This window comes from Rattus norvegicus, chromosome 1 (assembly GCF_021556685.1).
Source record: "Rattus norvegicus strain SHRSP/BbbUtx chromosome 1, alternate assembly SHRSP_T2T, whole genome shotgun sequence".
Classification (NCBI taxonomy): domain Eukaryota; kingdom Metazoa; phylum Chordata; class Mammalia; order Rodentia; family Muridae; genus Rattus; species Rattus norvegicus.
Window position 1 is genome coordinate 200,940,366 of NC_141534.1, and position 22,785 is coordinate 200,963,150.

Consider the following 22,785-nt stretch of genomic DNA (forward strand, 5'->3'; position numbering starts at 1 on the left):
AGGTAGAGCAGTGAGCTTGAGACTCCATGAGAAGCAGCTGTCACACTGTGAATGGAATCCCAGCCACTGAAGGTTCCAGAAGCTTCAGCAATCAGACAGGTTAGAGGGTCATATTCCAGTGGGTAGAGCTCTACGGCATAACCAGCCGTGCTGGAGACGAGCCTTAGGTAGTTATGGTAGCTTTGGCTGAGAGCCATTGTGTTTTCTTTAGAGACAGCTGGGTCCCCAGGGGCAATTTGCTAGCTGGGTTAGATAACAGCCTTCCTGCTGGGCTGTCTCCTCAGTCAGGCAGCAAGGCTTCCGCCTTCCCCAGCGGGCAGCCATCACTGTCTTCTGATAATAATTCCTTCACTTTCCTTGGGAGAACACTAATCTTCCCACTCCTTGGGGTCTTTGGGTTGGAGTAAGGTTGGCTCCCCTCATCTGGGCCACACAGTTAGAGCGTTGTCTCCCTGGCTGCTACACTGGATCTAGGGAAGGACACGGAACTGACCAGAGAGTCTCAGGGTTCTGCTAGAGCACTCACAAGGTATTCTTTAATAAGTGGCACTGAATTCGTATGGGAAAGAAAAGGAAACCCCAAGTGCTATGCAAAGAAGTTTTCCAGGAGAATCACAGACCCAAGTGTGGGCAATATATCGAAAACAATTCTCAAAGATTCTCAAAGAAATTACAGGGAATATTTTCATGATTTAGGGATAAATTATAAGGTGAGACACAAAAACACTATATCTATATATATCTTAAACTTCTTTAACATTTTTGTTTGCAAACACACATAAGAAGACAAATCTTACTATATATGTGTGTATATATATATATTTGTTGTCCATACAAGGTTGCATGTAGTCCAGGCTGGCCTGAACTAAGTGATATAGCCAAGGATGACCTTGAACGTCTCTCCTTCCTGCCACTATTTCACAAATACTGAGATTACAGGCCTGCACCACCATGACAATTTTTTTTTTCAGTGTTGGGGATGAAACCCAGGCATGTGCACAGCAACCTTACTAACTAAGCTATGCCTCCAGCCTCCCAAGTACATCTATTTGAGTAAGGACTCATCGATGTCAAGGACTCTCAAAGCCAGAAAGAAAAAGACAAAACACAGCCCAACAGAAAAGCACAGGCAGGTGGGTAGAAGAACTTGAACAAATGTTTTATAAGAATAGTGAGAGAGATGGCTTGGGGATTACGAGCGTGTACTCTTCTTAGAGAAGACCCAGTTCAGCTCCCAGCACTCACGTGCTAGCTCACATCCTGTAACTCCAGTTCTAAGAGACTGATAACCACGTCTGGCTCATGCAGGTTCCAGCACACATGTTTATACACTCAGTCACACACGCATATACATAAAATAAAAATTTAAAATATTGAAAAAATTTAAAAGGTGTGAATCACACACCTTTGGTTTGCACACCAAACTGAAACAAAATACATTCTCCACTAACATGTGTGTGCTTAAAGTCGTTGTGTGCATTTAATGATAAGAGATCCTTTGCTGCAGAAAAAGTCCCCTAAGTAAAAATAATACAAATGTCCACAGCAGTAAAACTGAGTTAGGGCCAGGATGTCGCTCAGCGTGTGGAAGCGTTGCCTAATATTCATGAGTCTCTCTCTTTAAACCGTAGTACCACACCACAGCACAACACAGCAAATAAACCACCCCTCAAATTTACAAACAAACAAAAACAAACCAACTGATAAGACCTAAAACCCTAAACAAAAAATAAACAAAAAACTTAGGCCTACCATTTGTTTAAGAAACAAATCATTTAAGTGAAACTCATACAGTGAGAACATGGTGAAAGCTGCTGTCATCCTCCTATCTCTACTCCTCATCGTATCGGAGTCTGGTGGTTTTGTGAGAGAGCCCCCAAATGCCTTCCACAGGAACTGTCCTTTTCCACATCTCTCCCAGCCATGGGGGATTCCTCACCTCACCAGTGTTTGGCCTTCTCAGTGTTTGGCTTTCTCTTTAAAGGGTCTGGAACTGACAAGTATGACTCTGGCTGGGGCCACTCCAGCTTTGGCTGCCACTGTTTTCTGGACTGCCTTTAGTTCTCTGGAAGTTCAAGGTGGGTTAAAGTAGACTGTGGCTGACAGTGGGAGGACCTAGGAAGGGAAGGGAGGACCACTCCTCAGTCCACATCGGTGGTTACGGGAGTATCACTGAACACAGAGAGACACGCGGACATTCTCTATTGGAGATGAGCCAGTCTGTAAAAATGGCTGCAGACATGATCCTGTTTCTGACGGGATGTTCTCCTTCACCCTTTGCAGTAGGAATTCTGAGTTTCTCTAATGCACAGCTTTGAGAATAGCAGGATCATGCCATTACGTATCAAGTCATCTAAGAGCTTTAGAGACAACAGGGACTACCAGATTCCATCCAAAGGGGAGTCTTTTCTCTCAGAAAACAGAGCACACATGGGTAGTTATCATCAGGAAGAATTAACCGCAAGTTGCTCAGGTCAGAACTTGGCCTGAGGATTGGCTCAGACTTTTTTTTCTGCTTATCACATGAGTTAATAAATTATGTCTGTGTGTACGAGTGTATGGATGTACGCACAAGTACAGGTGCCCATGGAAGACAGGAGAGAGCCCTGGAAGCCCTGGTGCGAGAGTTACTGGAGACTGTGAACTGCCTGAAAAGGTTGTTGGGAACCTAGCTCGATTCTCTGGATGAGCATTATCTGCTGAGCCATCTTTGAAACTTGTGACAAAAACAATTGGATCCGAGGAGAGGTGTTTTCCACCTTAGACCATGGCCAAGTTCATCTGTAACTTCTCGGAGGAGGCCCCGTCAGTGGTGGCCACTGCTCTGACTTACTCGAAGCTTTGAGTGGCCACATTTTGGCGCTATGCCAAGGTTGAGCAGGTTCCCCAATCCCTGGTGAAATCCCTACAGCTATTCAGAGCGTGAAAAAAGTTATTCAAAGTTATCCAAACACCTTACAGTGAAGGAAGCTGTGCTCAGTGGTCTGTTGGCCACTGAGGTGTGGACATGGTTTTATATCGGAGAGATCACAGGCAAACATGGCATTGTGGCTATGATGTTTGAAGATCAATCTTTAACTTCCAATTTGAGTTCTTATTCGAATGTTCTTGGACCATGTGTAATGAGAGTGCTATCTGAATAGAATACTAGCTGTGGGGAAAAAATTTTTTTTAAATGGTAAAAATCTTGAGGCGAGGGCTTGAGATAGAACTCAGTTTGTAGATTCCTTGCCTAGCATGTACAAAGGCAAAGCCCTGGGTTCATTTAGAAATCACCACAAATTCCCAACATTGTGTGAACAGGGTTGATAGTGTATGTTTGTGGTTATCCTGGCCCTCAAGACATGGAGGCTGTGCTTCCATGGACATGGGCGTTCACAGCCATTCTCAGCTCTATAATCCAGTTTGAGGCCAGCTTGGGCTAAATGAAATTCTGTCTTTGAAAAAGAAAAAACCTTGTTGCAGGCACTGGTGGCCTGTGCACCAGTTAGGGTGGGAGTCGGGGGTGGGTGGCAGAGGCAGGCAGATCTCTGTGAGTTTGAGGCCAGCCTGGTTTACAGAGCAAGTTCCAGGATAACCAGAGCTACACAGAGAAACCCTGACTCAAACAAAACACAACAGAGCAACAACAATAAACCAAACCAACCAAACAAAAAAAAATCTTCTTGCAAATGATGGATAAATATATTTATCAATATTAACTCCTGGCACCATTTTTTAGAAGTTTTATAAGATTTAATATATGCATATTTTATGTGGTAATTTTTAAATGAAATTTTTAAATAAAAACCCATGGCTATAGGTGGATCTTGGGGTGTGGCCACCATTTAGAGCAATTGGAAGCGTTGGTCCATGTGGCTCGTGAAGGTCCATTCAACTGTGGGCTCAATGACTCCTTGCTGCTGGCAAACGTGTCTCAGACTACTGGGGCTTGTCACTGAACTCGAGGAAGACCAAGGTTCCCCAATATTTGAGCCTATATTTGATTATCTCCCCTGAATAACTGTGAACTTGAATTCTCTGAACTTCGTTCTTCTCATCTATAAGGTGACAGGTAGCACAGGGCTGTCGCAAAGCTTCACACAGACACCATGATGATTGGTGACCAAGAGAAATCAGCATGTGACAGCCATTCACGCTATAGAAGACAGGATAGATTAAGGACATTCAGAACAAGGACCGTATGAGTCAGGATGGAGGGAGCCATTTCCACAGGGGACTCTACAAAGACTTCCAGGGAGAGATGTTCTGGGTGGACATTGAAGGACAAATGAGACGTTGGTGGAGGTGGCCGAGAGGAGGTGGAAGGGAGATCCTGAGAAGAAACAGCTGTGTGGGCATCACCGAGGATCTGGGGAATAAAACATTACCTGGAATGGCTGGAGGTAAAAGGAGGGGTGAAAAGATTCTGCAGTGGGTCAGATCCTAAGGAGCTTGATTTGTGGGCTAGGCAGGCATTCCAGGTGAGGTCCCTAGGCCTCCATCCCTGGTGGCCCTGTTTTGTTGATACCTAGTGATGGTGCAGATTGATTTGGGGCACCTCTGAGAGGTCCTGTTACTCCTCTGTCCTGCTTGCTAATATTAGCATCATAATAAAGCAAAGACCGAACTAGACCCTGTAGGTAAATACACAGGAAAAAGTCACAAGATTAAAAAATATAAAGGAGGGATTGAGTTGTTAATCATATCTCTGTGTTTCTAAAAGAATAGGCTGAGTTTTCCAAAGAACCGATGACTCTAGCATATAAATTAATCTTTTGTATAGGAAGAAATGAAAGTCGTTAAATGTCATTGTCTTATTTTAAAAGCAGCAATATCCTGCCTGATTGCAAGTGCTTAGAGGGGGATGATTAAACAGAGACCTTATCTTCCCTGTTGCAAGGAGAAAATTGGAGCAAAGTTATCCAATTATGGATGATAAAGCTCAGAGAAAATTCTGAGAAAGGCAGAGTTGGGTCAGCAGGTTGTGTAAGAACTCGATCACCTTGACGTCATGATGGGCTCATGGTCAACACTCAAAACAGGCAGCCACAAGGGTTACAGTAACACTCCTACTTACTGTTGAGTGCCAACAATATCCTCAATTTCTTGATTTTTGTTTCCTGAGATACTGTCCCATATAACCCAGGTTGACCTCGAACTCACTATTGATGAATTTCTGTTTCTCCTGTCTGTAGTGTTTGAATCCAAAGCGTCATGCATGCTAGGTCAGCACTTTAGCCACTGGGCTACTGTCCTAGCCCCAAATTCTTGCTGTCTTGAATCTCCTCTCTAGTTTCTGTTTTGTCTGGTGTCTGCTGTTTTGTTTCTATTCTCATAGAAAAGTCTAAGGATTTACAAATTAATTATGGAAAGGCTGACATAGTCTTCTTAATTCCTGAACTCAACCTCCTTACCTATAGGCTGGGTCTGTGAGTGCCCCACAGTACACATTCTTGGGAGCTTGTGTTGCAGATTAATGGACAACCACACTGGGGTTGCTCCTGGTTTTTGTAGTGGGAGCCCGTCCTGTTCATTCTAGAATGTTTAAGGAACAAACTGTCTCCACTCCCCAGCAGCCCACTCCCCTTTCCCACTTGTGACAACCAAAACCTTTTTTGTAAACCCATTGTCAATTATTCCCTGAGAAGAGGGAGAAGAAGGAGAAGGAGGAGGAAGAGGAGGAGGAGGAGGAAGAGGAGGAGGAGGAGGAGGAGGAGGAGGAAGAGGAGGAGGAGGAGGAGAAGACAAAGAAGAAGAACAACATCAACAACAATAATAACAACAAAATCACCCTTGGTTGAAGAATCACTTACACGTTAGATCATCTGTCCTTGAACTTGCTGAGTCCACACTCAATCAATTGTGGTTATAATTCTTTTTCTTTCTTTTTCTATCTCTATCTCTCTCTCTCTCTCTCTCTCTCTCTCTCTCTCTCTCTCTCTCTCTCTCTTTCTTTCTTTCTCTTTCCTTCCTCCCTCCCTCCCTTCCTTTCTTCTTTCCTTTCTTCCTCCCTTCCTTCCTTCCTTCCTTCCTTCCTTCCTTCCTTCCTTCCTTCCTTCCTTCCTTTGTTCCCTCCTTCCTTTCTTTCTTTTTTTGTTTGAGACAGGGTTTTCCTGTGTTGCTCTGGCTGTCCTGGAACTCACTTTGTAGACCAGGCTGGCTTTGAACTCACAGAGATTCACCTGCCTCTGCCTCCTTAAAGGTGTGCAGTGCCACCACCTGGCAAGAATTCTTACAGCTGGTACTGTGTACCAATTTTTTTTTTCTTTTCTTTTTTTTTACTAATAAAAAAGAATTGTATTTACTTAGAAGCATTCAGAATGTCAACAAAACAGCCGCCATTTTTTTGCAATTACAGAGTGGTATTCAGTTAACAGAACAACAATTACCTTCGTATAAGCTGCATCAGAGACAACTGAAGATGGAAAAAAAAAAAAAAAGAAAACCAAAAGAAAAAAACAAAAACAAAAAAAAGAAAGAAACCAAAAACCAAACTACTGTCCCCATATATAACTAATTTGTGCTGTGCACCAACAAGAACCTGCTTTAATTTCCATGCCAATTTACAACCCCCAGACTGTACCAGGCAAGGTTAGTGGCTATTGAAAATACCACCAGGACAGGGCTAGCTAAAGACACATTCGGTAGTGTGTTAACTATACAAAAAAAGACACTGTACAGTTTAAAAACAAATCTTTTTTTCTTTTTCTTTTTTTCAGAGCTGGGGACCGAACCCAGGGCCTTGTGCTTTCAATTTTTTTCTTTATACAGGGGGGTTAAATGCTTTATAGACAAGAAAAAAAAACTGTGCTAGAACCAACTTATTCATCATCATCATCTTCTTCTTCATCTTCGTCTTCCTCTTCTTCCTCCTCTTCCTCATCCTCTTCATCCTCCTCGTCGTCTTCCTCTTCCTTCTTTTTCTTGCTCTTCTCAGCCTTGACCACCCCCTTTTTCGCTGCATCAGGTTTTCCTTTAGCTCTGTAGGCAGCGATATTCTTCTCACACTTCTCCTTCAGCTTGGCGGCCATCTTCCCACAGGGCTGCTTGTCGTCCGTGGCAGTGCTGTTCCACATCTCTCCTAGTTTCCTCGCAACATCACCAATGGATAAGCCAGGATGCTCGCCTTTGATTTTTGGGCGGTGCTCAGAACAGAACAAGTAGAAGGCCGAAGGAGGCCTCTTGGGGGCACTGGGGTCCTTGAACTTCTTTTTGGTCTCCCCTTTGTGGGGGATGTAGGTTTTCATTTCTCTTTCATAACGAGCCTTGTCAGCCTTTGCCATATCTTCACATTTCCCCTTTTCTTTAGCAGACATGGTCTTCCACCTCTCTGAGCACTTCTTGGAGAACTCTGAGAAGTTGACAGAAGCATCCGGGTGCTTCTTCTTGTGCTCCTCCCGGCAGGTTGCATAAAGAATGCATATGAGGACATTTTGCCTCTCGGCTTCTTAGGATCTCCTTTGCCCATGTTTAGTTGATTTTCCTCCGCGAGGCACAGAGTCGCCCAGTGCCCGTCCGGCTCTCGCTTGCCCGGGCGCTATCTCTATGGAGCTCGATGTACTGCAATGGCTGTGAGAGCGCGAGCCAGACGCCGTGTACCAATCTTCTAACAGGTGCTTTCAAGACTATCACTGTTGCTAACTGTACACAGTACCAGAATTTTTAAAATTATTTTTATTTTTTCCTTTAAAAAAACATGGAAATATTTAATTTTGATCTTGAAAAACCATGACTCTGATAATTTTTTCTCTAAAGGCATAAATATTTTTCAGAGGTCTAAAATTAAAATTTTTATGCTATATTTTCTTTTCTCTCTTTTCCTTCCTTTCTTCCTCCCTCCTTCTCTCTCTCTCCTTCCTTCAGTCCTTTCCTCCTTCCTCTCTCTACCACTCCCTCCTCCCCCTTTCTCTCTTTCTTTTTCTTGATATGGTCTCACTATGTAGCTTTGGCTCTCTTGGAACTCACTATGTAGACCAGGCTGACTGAATTCACAGATTTCCTCCTGCCTCTGCCTTCCAAGTGCTGGATTAAAGGTGTGGACCACTATGCCTGTCTTTTATTCAATATTTTTATGGTGATTAAAACAATGGAGCAGGTAGCACTTCAGAAGTGAGTCTAACAAACTAGTAACATAGTAACAGAGATTCACCAAGACATCACCACATAAAGGGTAACGTGTACCATGATTCCACAGGAATGTGTCACTAGATGCTCTACTACAAATGGCATGTTTTAAGTAATTTGGCCTCCACGTGTTAGTTATGTTTCTATTGTTGTGACAAAACACCATGACCAAGGCAACTCAGAGACTGGAAGGTTTACTTGGCTTTTGATCCAGAGGGGAAAAGAGTGCCTTATGGTGGGGTGGGGTGGGGGAGGGGGATGGCAGCAAGCAGCAGACGACAGCAGCTGGAGGAGAAACTGGGGTCACATTTTTAGCAGCAATTGGGAAGTGGAGAGTGAACTAGAAATGGCCTGAGTCATTGAACCACCCCCAGTGACATAATTGCTCTACCAATGCTACATGTCCTAAATACACTGGAATGGTGCTAAACTGGGAACCAAGTACTCAAATAGTGAACATCTCATTCAAACCACTATATTCTAACTCTGGCTCCCCCAGCCTTGTGATCATAGCATAATGTAAAATGCGTTTAGTCCAACATCAAAAGTCTCTCTCTTAACAGCCTTTAAAATTAGAAAGTCCAAAGCCCTGGCTGTCTTGGAACTTATTCTGGAGACTAGGCTGGCCTTGAATTCAGAGAGATCTACCTGCCTTTCTTCCCTCTAAATGCTGGCATTAAAGGAGTGTGCTACCACGCCCAGCAAAGAAACCTCTTAACTGTAACTCCCTGTAAAATTAAAAACCAAATCACACACTTCCAGAACACAACGGCAAAGGATACATATCAACATTCTAAAAGGGGAGGAAATGGGGCATATTGGGGGTGGCGGGGAGGAAGGGGATAAAATCCAGACTGAAACCAAGCAAGACAAACCCCAAATTCTCTAACTCCATGTTTCCATATCTGATGTCCAAAGGCTTTAATAGTTTTGCCAATCCAGCTTTTCTTTCTTTCTTTCTTTTTTTTTTTTTTTTTTTTGTTCTTTTTTTTGGAGCTGGGGACCGAACCCAGGGCCTTGCGCTTCCTAGGTAAGCGCTCTACCACTGAGCTAAATCCCCAGCCCCCAATCCAGCTTTTCTACTGCGACATAGATCTTTCTCCTCACCTGAATTCACTCCCTATATACAGCTCTTCTGCAGATCTCTTAAGGCTCTGACATCACCAACATCTTGAGGTCTCCAATGCAACTCAGGCTTCACTTCCACAGCTCATGCTGTTGCATGAGAGAGGCCAGTGCCTCTCAGGGCCTCTCGCCCTCCCCTGCCCCCCAAATCTTCTCAGAGGGAATCCCCTGGCAAGCATTGCTTCCTCTCTGAAACAGCAGAGAAAGACTTCACAGCCTCTTACTTTGCATGACTTTAAAGTCAGCCAATGTGGGGCAAATGCCAAGTTTGACTGACAGTGTGGGAGGGACCCTGGCCCCCTTGAATCATAGCATCAGCTTTTGATTGCATGTCTTCCAGGAGCAGAAAACACCTCATGGCCTCTTTCACAAAACAAACTAGAAGTTTAACTGAATGGGGTCTTGCCCTGACAACACCCCTCCATTTATTCCAGCACAAATCAGGCCTCTCCTTAATGGTGCTAATGTTCTTAACAATTGTAGTCTCTCTTCCAACACAATCCTTGCCGGTAGCATTAAGCTTGTCAGAGTCCCTTTTCTCTTTAAACTTTACATTTGTATCTCTTTCTGCTCTTGCTTGATCTTTTTTATTGCAGACCTGCATAAGTGATTAATAATAACCACAAGTCAGGGTTAATATTAGGCTGTCTGGATGAAGATATTAGTTTTTACTCTTAGGCAAGTTCTTAGCACATGGGCAGAAAACAGTTATGTTTTTATTCCTCCAAAATATTAAAGGAATGGCCCCTGTCCCAGTTGCTAATATTGTTCCTCTTTGAAACCTCTTAAACCGGGTCACCAGAGTCCATATGATGTCTCCTGGCAATATGGTTTCCAAGTTTCTAATAGGATGGCTCATTAAATTTCACTTGCTGTATTCAACCACTTTTCTAGTCCAAAGTTCTAAGGTCTTCCATATTCCTCCAAAATGCTGAAGGGCTGTTTGTCATGGAAATGATTTACTCTTTGGTACCAATTTCTGTATTAATTAGTTTTCTATTGCTGTAATGAAACACCATGACCAAGGCGAGTTCTGGAAGAAAGAGTTTATTTGGCCTTATGATTCAAGAGGGTTAGAGTTCACAAGGTCAGAATTAAGCATTGTGGCAAGGGCAGAAAGCTGAGGGCTGGCATCTTGAACCACAAGAGAGAAATTATATAAGTCTTCTAACTCCCAAAGTCCTCCCAGGGGGCATACTCATGCTAGCAAGGCCTCACGTCATAAACATATCCAAATAGAATCAACTGGGAACCAAGTGTCAAGTGCCTTAACTTTGAGGGGAGATTTATCACTTACACTACTACACTATCCATCTACTCAATCAAGCACCCACCATCCATCCATCCATCCATCCATCCATCCATCCATCCATCCATCCATCCATTCATTCCCCATCCATTATTCATCCATCAATCTTCTATCCATTTTCAATCCACTCATTCCTTGTTATTCTTTCTTCTTTCTTTCACTCCCCTCTTTAAAGCATTTATTTTTGTTTCATGTGTATGAATGTTTGTCTACATGTCTGTATGTGTACCACATATATGTCTGGTGCCCATGGAGTTCAGAAGAGGGCATCAGATCCCATGGAATTGGAGTTATGAATGATTGTGAGCTATCACATTGGTGCTAAGAACTGAGCCTTGCTCCTCTGCAGGTTCAACAGCTCCCTTCTTCTTATCTATCTGTCTGTACATCCCTCTATTCATTTATCTGTTTCCCTCTGTACAATCAACTGTTCATTTGCTTCTCCTTTCTATGCAACTATTTATTCATGTTTTTTCCTTCTGTCCATCTGTACATTGATTTAGTACATAATGTTTAGGATCAACATCCAGGCACAGTTTTGGTACGTTCTGAGAATGAAGTGGTGAATAAGGCTGACTTGGATATTTTGTGATCCACATGTAATATAACTTGGTGGGCCCTGTTTCAAACAACAAAGCCCCATTTACAGATTGATTGGCTTTCCCATTGCCTCAGAATGGGCCCATACAAGGGAGGAGCCCTGAAATACAAACTTTGTTGGCTTCTTAGAAAGTTCTCCTTTGTAGATGTGGCCTCTTTTCTCTTGAGGGTTCATACCTTGTATCACAGATGAGGTCTGGGCCCCCACCAGGCAAGGGAATCCTGGAAGAAACCCATAAGACTATGGCCCATGGGAGTGTGGAATACCTCAGCTTTCACCTTTGTGCCCTGCCCAAATCTGCATACAACCCTTCATGTCTTCCCCTATCACCTGTGTGCAGAGCTCTACCGTCTGCTGATGTCAAACAAGGGGTTTCCCGAGGATGGTAATGTCATTGCCTTGTGACTTTCAGAGCTCCTGTCTTGTCTTCTCATCCAGCTTCTCTCTTCTTGCCCAACTTCACAGTGCTCAGTTCCTCTGGGGTCTTTACTTCTGTTGCAAGTGAGCTTGCCAATCAAATCAACTTTTCTTAGTAAAGGTGAGAGAAATGCCCATGTGCAATGAAGGAGAATGCTGTGTTGGTCTTGTTTCACTGAGCTGATCTCAAGGTCCCTCTCATAGGATGAGACTGGACCAAGAACTCTATTTCAGGGGCTCCTCAATTTTCCCAGCTACAGAATGGGATCGGCACAGGGGGAACCCTTCACAATCAGTTTTATGCACAGGGTTCCTTCTCTTTTCCTAGTGCCCAGGAAGCTGATGCTTTCTGGCTTTGGTCCTTGACCTCCTGAAACCCTGTTGCCTGTTGATTTCTGGTCAGGATGCTCACTGGGATTTGACTCCTCCTCTGTCTATCACATTACTGGTGTTTTCTTTTGTTTTTGTTAGAATCTTCCAATTCCTCTGGGGCAGGATTTTATTCTCTGTTTAATGCTCACCATTGTTTGCAAGGCTGTGTGATAATGTCAAGGTGGCATTGTATAAACAGCAACAGAAATAGCTATAGACACTTTGCTCTTAAATAGCACTTTCATCCTCGAAGTATTTTGAAAATACTAGCTAATTAATAAAAAAGACAGAACACCAGGGTCAACACATATATTTTGAGCAAAGCAGCAACAGGGCTTCCGGTTGGGAATTTTTGCCGAGTTTGCTGATGCTGTCCTATTAGTTTGGTCTGATAACTACTTCATGTGTTCTAGAACCACTTGGCAGTAAGTCCCATAGACCACTGGGCAAGGTGTAAATGTTCCCTGGGTGGGATCTCTATTGAGTAAAGACAGTCTTTTCATTCTCTGCAGCCAAAATGTGGAGAGTCAAATGGGTCTCAAACACTGGCTGAATGTCGTAGGGTCCAGATGGCCTCCTCCAAATGATGTAGGTGGAGTGAGACTCAACTCTGAGTCGGGCGGGCGGAGATTCTGAATTATCTAGCATCCACCTATTCCCATGAGCTTTCTGATGCGCATCTTAGATAGAGCTCAAATATCACTGAAGCCAGATGTGGTGGTGCATGCCTCTAACCCCAGCACTCAGGAGAAGAGGCATGTGAATCGCTGTGAGTCGGAGGTCAGCCTGGTCCGCAGAGCAAGTTCAGGGCCAGGCAAAGCTAGAGCGAGCAACTGAAAATCAACCCAAACAAAATCAAGACAAGACAAAACAAAACCTCAAACAACAACAGGAACAACGACAACAGCAAAGTACCAAACAATTAAAGATCTTCCGGTTACCTGGAATGACAGGCACATCTGTGGCTTTGGAGCTGAGGGTGGGGACCACTTGAGCACATCTCTGCTTTATTACCAAAGTGGGGCTGGGTGACTGGTGGATGTGTCGTCAGGACTCCAGTGATAACAAAGCAGAGGGATCTTCTTTCTATAACCTGCTCATTATTCTGTAATGGTACTCGGGCCACCAGGACCTGTACTTGTAATGTAATATCATTACAAAATTTTTAAAAAATCACACTGAGCATGCATCGTAACAATTTGCTATTGATGCTAATTAAGATTTAGCCATGCTATCCAGCATACATCAAGAACTGAATCATTATAAGAGACACCAGAAGCTGTCAGACCTGGCTGCACACACTAACTCTTCAGAGGGCTACTACCTGCACCCTTAACTTTCTTTCTTTTATTATTCATTAATTAACAAATTAATCAATTAATAGAGGGAGTCTCATTATGTAACCCAGGCAAGCTTGGAATTCACTGTGTAGTTTAGGCTGGCCTCAAACTAGAAATCCTTCTGTCTTAGTCTTTTGGGACCTGGAGTTGTAAATGTGTACTGCCACACCCACTTGTCTGTGTTTTTAAAAAGTAATGCAAGGGTCTGGGGAAAAGGTTCAGCAGCTCATAGCACTGGCTGTTTTTCCAGAGGATCCTGGTTCACTTCCCAGCACTCACAGGGCAGATGACGACTGTTAACTCCATTTCTAGGAGATCTGACATTCTCTTCTGGCCTCTATGTGCACAGGGTATATACAAATATGCAAGCCAAACACCCATACACCTAAAACAAGATCAAATGATTTACAAACGTATTTTAAAACTCCACAAGTAGTCTTTTGTTCCTTTTATTGAGAATAGATTTTTTTCTCACATATTATGATTACCTAACATCTCACCTAACATCTGATCATGGTTTCCCTCCCTCTCCTTCTAATTCCTCACCCTCCCCTCCCATCTGGATCCACCTCCCTTTTGTGTCTCATTTGAGAACAGTCTTCCAAGGGATTATAATATATAACATAACATAACATATACGATAAAACAAACCAACACACGGGAATTGGACAAAACAAACAAGCAGGAGGAAAAGAAGCCAAGAGAAGGCACAAGACACAGAGTATGGAAAACTTGCTTGCACACTCAGAAACTTCCCCAAAAATGCTAAACTGGAAGCCATAATATATATATGCAAAGAACCCGAAAGGTAAAAAGAGAGAAAACAATATAAGTAAAATAAAAACAAAAATAAAATAAGATATTTATGATATAGTATAAAATATATACTTCTAGTATGTAACAGACTATAAAATGTAAAGATACATAATAATTCTGTAATATACTTTTAAAAAGGAAAAGCTATGGCACAACACTGTGAGACAAAGAAATTTTAAAGATGTTGCTGAGTTCATTTGTTGTCTGTCTAGTGCTGGATATTGTAGCTTACCCTTAAGAGTAGTTTGTTTTCTCACTGAAACTCTCTCTCCCTCTCTCTCTCTCTCTCTCTCTCTCTCTCTTTTTTTTTTTTTTTGGAGCTGGGGACTGAACCCAGGGCCTTTCGCTTGCTAGGCAAGCGCTCTACCACTGAGCTAAATCCCCAACCGAGACTCCCTTGTACAAAACTAAATTTTCATTTGCAAATGAAATTGGAGATTTGGAGGTATCAACTGGAGACTGCTTCTGGGCTAGAGATGGGGGCACGAGTCTGCTTCTCCTTCTCTAGGAGCACATGTGGTGCAGACTCTTATGGACCCTGTGCATGCTGCCTTAGTCTGTGTGTTTATATGTGCACCAGCCATGTTGATCTAGAGGCTTCGTTTCCTTGGTGCCCTCCGTCCTCTCTGGCTCTTACACTCCTTCTGCCCCCTCTTCTGCAGGGTTCCCTGAACGCTGAGGGGATGGATTTGATGGTGGCATCTCATTTAGGGCTCAGTGTTCCCAGGTCTCTCACTCTGTATAGTGTTTGTCTATGGGTCTCTTATGTTTATTCCCGCCTTTTGTAGGAGGAGGAAGCTTTGATGATGACTGAGCGGGGCGCTGATCTGCACCTGGCTGAATGTCATTAGGGTACTTATTGCTACCCCTCTCCCCCCATTTTTGGGAACAGTAGTATTTGGTTTTACCCTAGATCTCTGGGCTGTCTGATGTCAGGATCCTGGTCACCCAAGCAATAGTGAGTATGATTTCCATCTCGTGGAGTGGGCCTTAAGTAGAACCAGATAGAGGTTGGTCACTCCCACAAGCTTTGCACACCATTGTACCCGCATGTCTTGCAGGCAGGACACCGCTGTGGAACAGTACGTTTGTAGTTGGGCTGCCATTTGTGTTTTTCCGTGGGCAGGATGCAGGAGTGGCTTCTACACCAAAGACACCAGAGGAAGGGGTGAAGGCTCTATGTAGGCACGAGCTTGACATTTCTGTGCCCAGGGAGTTGTGGAGATGCCTTCAGCAATGAACAGGGCCTCGCTGACAGTTCGTGCAGAGCAAACTTTAGCAACAGCCTGGGTTGTCTGGGGCTTCTTACAAGAGCCCCTTGGCTCTCAGACTGAGTTTGATGCAACCCAAGGCTGCAATTGGAAGCTTCACTTGGTGATGGCCAGTTGGGACTCTGTCTCCCCTACTACTTGGCAATTTCATTTTGGTTGCCAACTATAAGTGTGGGTTTTAGGAAGCTTCTGTTATACCAGGTTTCTATATGACTCAAGTGGCGCTTAATTGGAGCTGTCTCTCCCCATATTATCTCTATCCCCTCCCCACCACATCTTCCCATTCCAGCCCCCCTTCATCTCTAAGTATCTGTTCTATTTTGTTCTTCTAGGGAGCTCTATCTATGCCCCCTCCAGACCCTTACTCTACACCTAGCTTCTGTGGTTCTACAGACCGTAGCTTAGTTATCGTTGACTCAGTAGCCAGTGTCCGCACATAAGTGAGTATACACCATGTTTGTCTTTCCAGGTCTGGGATACCTCATTGAGGATGAATTTTTTTCTAGTTCCATCTATTTACCTGAGAATTTTATGAATGTATTTTTCCAATGGCTGAGTAATACTCTAGTGCATAAATGTACCTCGTTTTCTTTACCCATTCATCCGTTGAAGCACATTTAGGTTGTTTCCTGTTTCTGGCTTTTCTGACTAGAGCGGTAATGGACATGGTTGAGCAAATGTCTCTCTGGTCAGATGAAACATCCTTTGGGCATATGCCCAAGAGTGGTCTAGCTGAATCTTAAGGTAGATGGATTCCCATCTTCCTGGAGCACTGCCACACTGATTTCCATAGGGGCTGTACAAGTTTGCTTTCCCATCAGCAATGGAGGAGTGTTCCTCTTGCTCCGTAGCCTCGCCTGCATGAGCTGTCACTTGTTTTGATTGATCTTTGGCATTCTGGTGGGTGGGAGATGAAATCTCATAGCAGTTTTGATTCTGCAGATAATTTCATCAGCCACACATAGATCAGTACCGTTTCTATACTGAGGGTATTCGGCGATCTTGTTCTCTCCTTGCCCCTCCCTCTCTCCCTCCTCTTTTACTCACTATTAAAGCCACACAAAATCCTGAAGTTGAGCCCCACCACCTTGAGCTGTTGGCCCATTCCCTCAGCACTTAGCCAGAAGTCTTATGGTTTCTTTCTGGATTGGGAACCTCTGAGGGTTTAGGATGGCCCAGGAAATGTACACTCTGGTGGGCGCCATGGGCTGTGCTCTCCCCACCTCGTCACTATCTCTCTCGTTTCTCACCCACCCAGCTGGTGGCTCAGATGCCTGGGACCATCGTGTCTTATAGGTCCAGAGGGTGAGCTGTTGTTTCCATGACAACCACCCACACATGGATATCTGAGGTCATGTGTGCACAAAGGAAGGCGCAAGTTGGCCACGATGACATACATGTTTCCTGCGTCTGTAACACGGCGGGTGCATTCCCATAACATCTGAAAGTCTGTTTGCTGGGTTCCAGCTAATGCAGCTTCTGCTGCTTGCTGACCTCTTGATGCGATTTTAGTCTATTTATAACACTATCTTACATTTTCCTTTCCAGAAAACTGATAGTTGGCCCTTAAAATACTTAAAAAATGTTTTTAAGGGATCGGGAAAAGCAAAATAGGTTGATGCTTCTGTGCCTGTGTAAGTGGGGGACAGATTGGAGTTCTCTGTTCCCAGTCACATCAGGAACTTTTACAGCAACTACCTATGACCATGCAGGGCTGGGATGAGACAGGACTCCACTGTTGTGGGAGGAAGACCCAGTTTCCTCTTTTTCTTCTACAACCCTGTTCCCACTCCTGTGGGAACCTGCCTCTTTCTTTTTCATCTCTGTCCAGCTGACTGTTGGCAGTGATGAACTGCATGGCTTTAGAAGTGTCATGGCCATAGCTGTGGTGGCGGTGATTACACACAGTTCATGCTCAGGACACGGTCCTTGACTTTGAGTTTGGTTGACTTTCTGCCTATTGGTTTTCTTCGGAAGAGGAAAAGTCATGGCTGTATTTATAAATGTAAAAGATGGCTTGCAAGAGGAAATACATTATGCAAATCTTCTGAAAGTCCTCTGAGTCATAAGTCAGCTTGGACTCTCCGTCCCCTGTTCACTCCTTTTCTATCTCCCCATGATCTGCAAGATCTTGCTTCAACCCGGCTCCCTCTGAACACGCAGGCTTACTCTTGCCTCTGAGGTTCGTCTTCCCTCTCAGGGCATGGTGTGGAATAAGATATTCAGTATCTGCTTGGGGATTTCAGAGATGCGCTATGGTGCACAGGTAAGAAAATACCTGTAGGGTTTGATGCTTCTTCTTGGTCTTAGCTGTCCTAGCTTGTGAGTTTCTTTCAGTCTCAAGGAACACCTGCTTCCCTGTTTGGAAAGTGGGGATCTGAGAACTGCCACTGGGTGTGTCTGCCACTGCGTGTCCTGTGTGGGTCACTTAGCTGCTTTAGGCAGGCAATGCCATCTCAGCGTGCCTCGTGTTCCAATAGCGTTTAAGGCTCAGCGGGAAAGGAGAGTATGGTAGGCTCTCAGAATAGAATGTACACCCAGAATGATGCCAGGTCCTCTAAAGGCAACACAGTAAGAGAAACAAACCACACAATGACTGCCAGCCAGTGTGTATGGGGAAGCCATAATAAAATGTCAATCAAATGGTAGACATAATCATGCATTCCTTAAATCCCAGCACTTGGAAGGTAGAGACAGATGCATCTCTATGGGTTAGAGGCTAGCCTAATCTACATAGTGAGTTCTAGCCAAAGTCAGAGCTATATAGTGAGGGAAACATATGTGTCTCAAAAACATGTTTATAAAATAGTCACATCATTCATTCATCTGTGCATTCATTCATCCATTTATTTGTCCAGCCAGCAAACATTAGCTGAGGATCTGCTGTGTGCTGGGCACCATGCTTGACACTGGCATCTAGACAGACCAGACTACCTCACTCTTGAGGCTCAACACACGCTTGATACTATGGTCTTAATGAAAATACTCCAGAGGCTTCAGAGCCTGGGGAGACTGCACCTTTGGGTCAGGGAGGCTTTGAGGAGGTTTCTTTGAATATTGAAGGGCAGAAATTAGGAAGGGGTTAGATAGTGATGGAGGAGGGCATGTGTCAGCAACAGTCGGTAGTAGGATTTCATGGACATGTTTGGGGACTTCAGGAAAGCAGGGTTTTCCTGGGGAACATGCTGTTGGGGTACCAGTAGAGGAGGCTTTGCATGCTATTAAGGAGCTTTCTGAGGGGAGAGGTCTTTATTCACCTTACATGAGGCACTAAAGACAGGCCAAAGATATGATTCCACCAAGACTATATTGGTGAACCAATGTGGTGTTGGAGCTATTTACAGAAGTATGAGTGAGGGGGTCATGGTGTCCTTATCACAAAAAGCTACCTCCATATGGGTGACAGCTTGTAAAAACTGCATTCATAGAGCTTCCTGCCAATGCACAGGCAGTTCTACAGATGACTCTTCTCCCCAGTAAATGTTCTTAAGACGCTTGTAGGTTTCATGACCCTCCTGAACCTTGTAAGTTTCCTAAGTTTTTTTTTTCCCCAGTATTACGAACTGCCCTTCTCTCTCCAGGAGGAAGTAACCACACAAGGCTCTTGCTGGCTATTCTTGGTTGTTATTTTGACTACACCTGGAATTAATTCAACTCCAAGCACATGGGTACACTTGTGAGTTTTCTTTAAAAAAAAAATCCTTTGAAGTGGGGAGACCCACTTCTTTTGAGTTGGGAAGATCCATTTTAAATGTGGGCCACATCTTCTGGTGGCAGCCTCAAACAAAGGACATAGGAGAAGGAAGCACTTGCTTTTTGTTTGCACTCTCTCTCCTGGGCAAGTCCATTCCTTCACTGGAATTAGAGCTATTTCCTTGGGATTCTGGTGTGTACTGAAGACCAGCTGAGACGTCCAGCCTCATGGACTGAACAACTCCTGGATTCTTTGACTGGCTGGACCACAGCCTGTCAGCTACTCTAATGAATCCATACCCTCTCCCCTGCCCCACTGTCATATTCTATTATACAAGTTCTGTTCCTACAGGGAAACCTGACTAACACAGCCACTTCCTTCCCACACACCACACCTCACCCACTTTCCAGCCCTAGAAGAGAAGCCTCTCCTCTTTGTCCTTGAGGACTGAGTACTGAGGTCAAACAATGAGGTCAACCAGAAGGTGAAAAGCTAACGGCTCTGGATTCAAACCCAGCTGTGTCTAGACCCATGCAATTCTTCAGCCCATCTAAGGCTGCCCTAGATGGGATCTCAACAGTCCCCAAACTCCTTCACTGTTGACTTCTCCACAGGAGACATCATTTATGTTTTCTGGGGGTGGTATTTGGCTTTGGGGGTCCCTCTTGGAGCACCCCCAGCTACAGCTGAGTATTATTTCAGGCACAGCTTAGAGGCCAAGCCCAGCCTGCTGAGCTCAGCCCCTCCCAGTCAGCACCCAGCTCTTGGAAGGATCCCTTTCTCCTTGCTGCCTTTACACCAAGGTTATCTCTTCAAGTATGTACGAGTAAATGAGGTTGTTTGGCTTATGGATACAAATAGATACTGCTTTTTTGACTTGCAAAATGAATTTCCCCACGACTGGCTCAAACATAAGTATTCAAATGCTCGCTGAACCAGTTGTCTATTTATTTCTGTTTATGCCTGCAGACCCATTAGCAACTTTTTCTTGTTTTCTCTTAGAATATTAAACGATTCCAACATATTCTAAAAATTAGTTGATTAGCTTGTTAGGGCACATTTTAACTGCTAGCTCCGCCGAGCCAAAGGAGAAAATGAAGGTAATTTTGTTGGCAAGGGATGTACAGCACGGAGCTGACTGTTGAAAGATGCACCCGTCAACGTAATGAGGGAGTGTAATATCTTAGTTTGCATCAATATGGAAATAACCGTGCGCTCTGACAGACCTGATGCTGAAGGCTCCACCAGCCTCCTCATTATGCATGCCGGCTCTGATTATGAAAAATAGTGTGTTTTCTTTTAAAGAGGAATCCACATTATCAATCAAGCCACACCAATTATTTCAGAAAGGGATCATGGTGCAACAGACAGGGGGCTTTTCAATGAGAACAGCGCCCGAGAGGCAGGCTGATCTTAAGGGGTGTGATATTTTTATTTCGTGACAGTTGTTAGTATTAATTAGGAGCGCTAACGAAGTATTTTGTGCGGTGGCACCCAGACAACCTCCTTTCCCTGCTATCATCTGGATCTTTATTATTTGTTTTAATGAGCCCTGTCTCCAGTGGTACCAATGCTCTTCTAATGATAAGTCTCATCTTGTTTGACTCTTCTAGAGCTTTCTCATATGAGCTGTCACACAGGGAGATGTAGGAAGGGAGGTGAACAGGGAGACAAAAGGGGAAATATGGCCTGTGACACGACATGCAGAAACCAAACAGCTTTGCCCACTGCCTCTCTCTCTCTCTCTCTCTCTCTCTCTCTCTCTCTCTCTCTCTCTCTGGGTGTGTGTGTGTGTGTGTGTGTGTGTGTGTGTGTGTGTGTGTGTGTGTGATGGCTCTCATGACAACTCACTTGTTTCTATTCCAAGCTTGCATACAGGTTGGTAGAGAAGACCAGGATCTCCACTGGTGGTTTCAGGGATAGCCCTGGGCACCCGTCACTTCAGATTGCTTATTGCTCTTCACGATTGGTCCTCACCAGTCTGTAAACTTCATGAGGAGGTGACTGACTGGTCTAGCACTGGTTGGAGGTAGCCTTGGAGTTGACTCTTAGAAACTGGGCATTCAGGAGCTGTGGGTGAACACAGGACCAAAAATGAAGGCTTCTTGGCTTATTGCTTAAAGCCACACACTTGGAACTGTCTTACTTGCTTTCCCGTTGCTGTGATAAAACATCTGGTGTAGACTTAGAGGAGAAGGGGTTTGTCTCACAGGTAAAGGTACAGTTTGTCATGGCGGAGAAGTCCGGGCAGAAGGAGCTTGAAGTAGGTGGCCACTTAGCATCCATAGCCAGGAAGCAGAGAGCAATGGATGTATGATAGACCTTGGCTCACTTTCTCCATTTGATCCTACAGTCCAGCATCCTCTGCCTAAGAATGATTATGTCCATAATTAAGGTGGGTTTTCTCCCATTAATTAATGTAGGTGATTCTAGAGTGTCGAGTTGGCAACAGCAACCGTCACAAAGTGTCTATAGGCACACTCATTTTTATTTTATATTTTGAGCTAAAGTCTCGTTATCTGGCTTGTCTGAAACTCAAAATGTAGACTAGGTTGGCCTTGAACTCACAGAGATCCCCTGCCTTTGCCTTCTGAGTGCTGGGATTAAAAGCATGTGCCACCACTCCTGGTAGAAGCATACTTTTATTGAAGGAAACACAATAGAAGCTCATGATACAGGGCAGGGGATATGGCTCTGTTGTAGAACACTTGCCTAATATTTACAATGCTTTTGGTTGATTCCTAACCACAAAAATAAATTATTCAGGTACTATTAGATATATAAGAGTCAGTGATTAAACATGCAGGATTTGGGCAGATCAGCACACATTCACCCTGTGGTCCTGGGTACACTACTTGAAATCTACAGACCTTGACTTCCTGTCACGTGAATTGGGAGTTGGGCACACAGAGGCATTCCCTCCCCGGTAGGTCATCCTGCAGAGAAAACTTGTTGGGTAAACAATTCGAGAGGGAGAACACTGCATTTCCTTTTTAAAAATTGGATATTTTATGTTTTTACATTTCAAATGTTATCCCCTTTCCCACTGCCCTCCTCTCCCATTCCCCCTCTCCTTGCTTCTATGAGGATACTTCTCAACACCCTGGCATTCCCCTACACTGGGGAGATGACCCTTCACAAGACCAAGGGCTTCTCCTCCTATTGATGTTTTCTATTTCAGTCCTCAGCTGAGCAGAGGTGGTGGCCATATTGCTGGGTAGTGCTACCATGGCCTGTAGAGCGGGTGTGTGTCCCCTTGGTGCTCAAGGACAGGATCGGAGAAAGCCTGGTCATCCCTCTAGTACCTTCCATGAGAAACACTGCCCACATTGTTCATTGACCCAACCACCTTCATGTTCTATTAAGCCCTATATAGGACACAGGGAATCTCTCCACGAATGGTGGCATGCTCCCTTTACTGCTCTGACTAGATTATGCCAAGGTTGGTGTTGCCTGTTCCTAGCAGCATGGCTGCTGTTAATAGCTGGAATTCAGGGGAGCTATAGTAACAGTAGGGAATGAAGCCAGGGCTGCAGCCCAGCCTGGAGGGAGTGCTAGGGGCTTATTCTAAAGCTCAAAGATGAACATGGCACACCTTGATGTTCTCACGGTTTCCTGCCAGCCCAGGGACATAGTCTAGTGCTCTGTACCTGTTCCTGCATTCACAGATGCTCTCATTCAAGACAGGAGCTGCAGGCAGTGGATCCCGGTGTGTACGAGGCCAGAGGTTTGAG

The 22,785-nt window shown here is 44.4% G+C and overlaps 2 pseudogenes; one reads left to right on the forward strand and one right to left on the reverse strand.

The window, feature by feature from the left end:
• Positions 1-2,767: 2,767 nt before the first annotated feature.
• Positions 2,768-3,143, forward strand: LOC108349784 (ATP synthase subunit g, mitochondrial pseudogene; annotated as a pseudogene).
• Positions 3,144-6,754: 3,611 nt separating this feature from the next.
• On the reverse strand, positions 6,755-7,510 carry LOC108349861 (high mobility group protein B1 pseudogene; annotated as a pseudogene).
• Between the last annotated feature and the right edge of the window lie 15,275 nt (positions 7,511-22,785).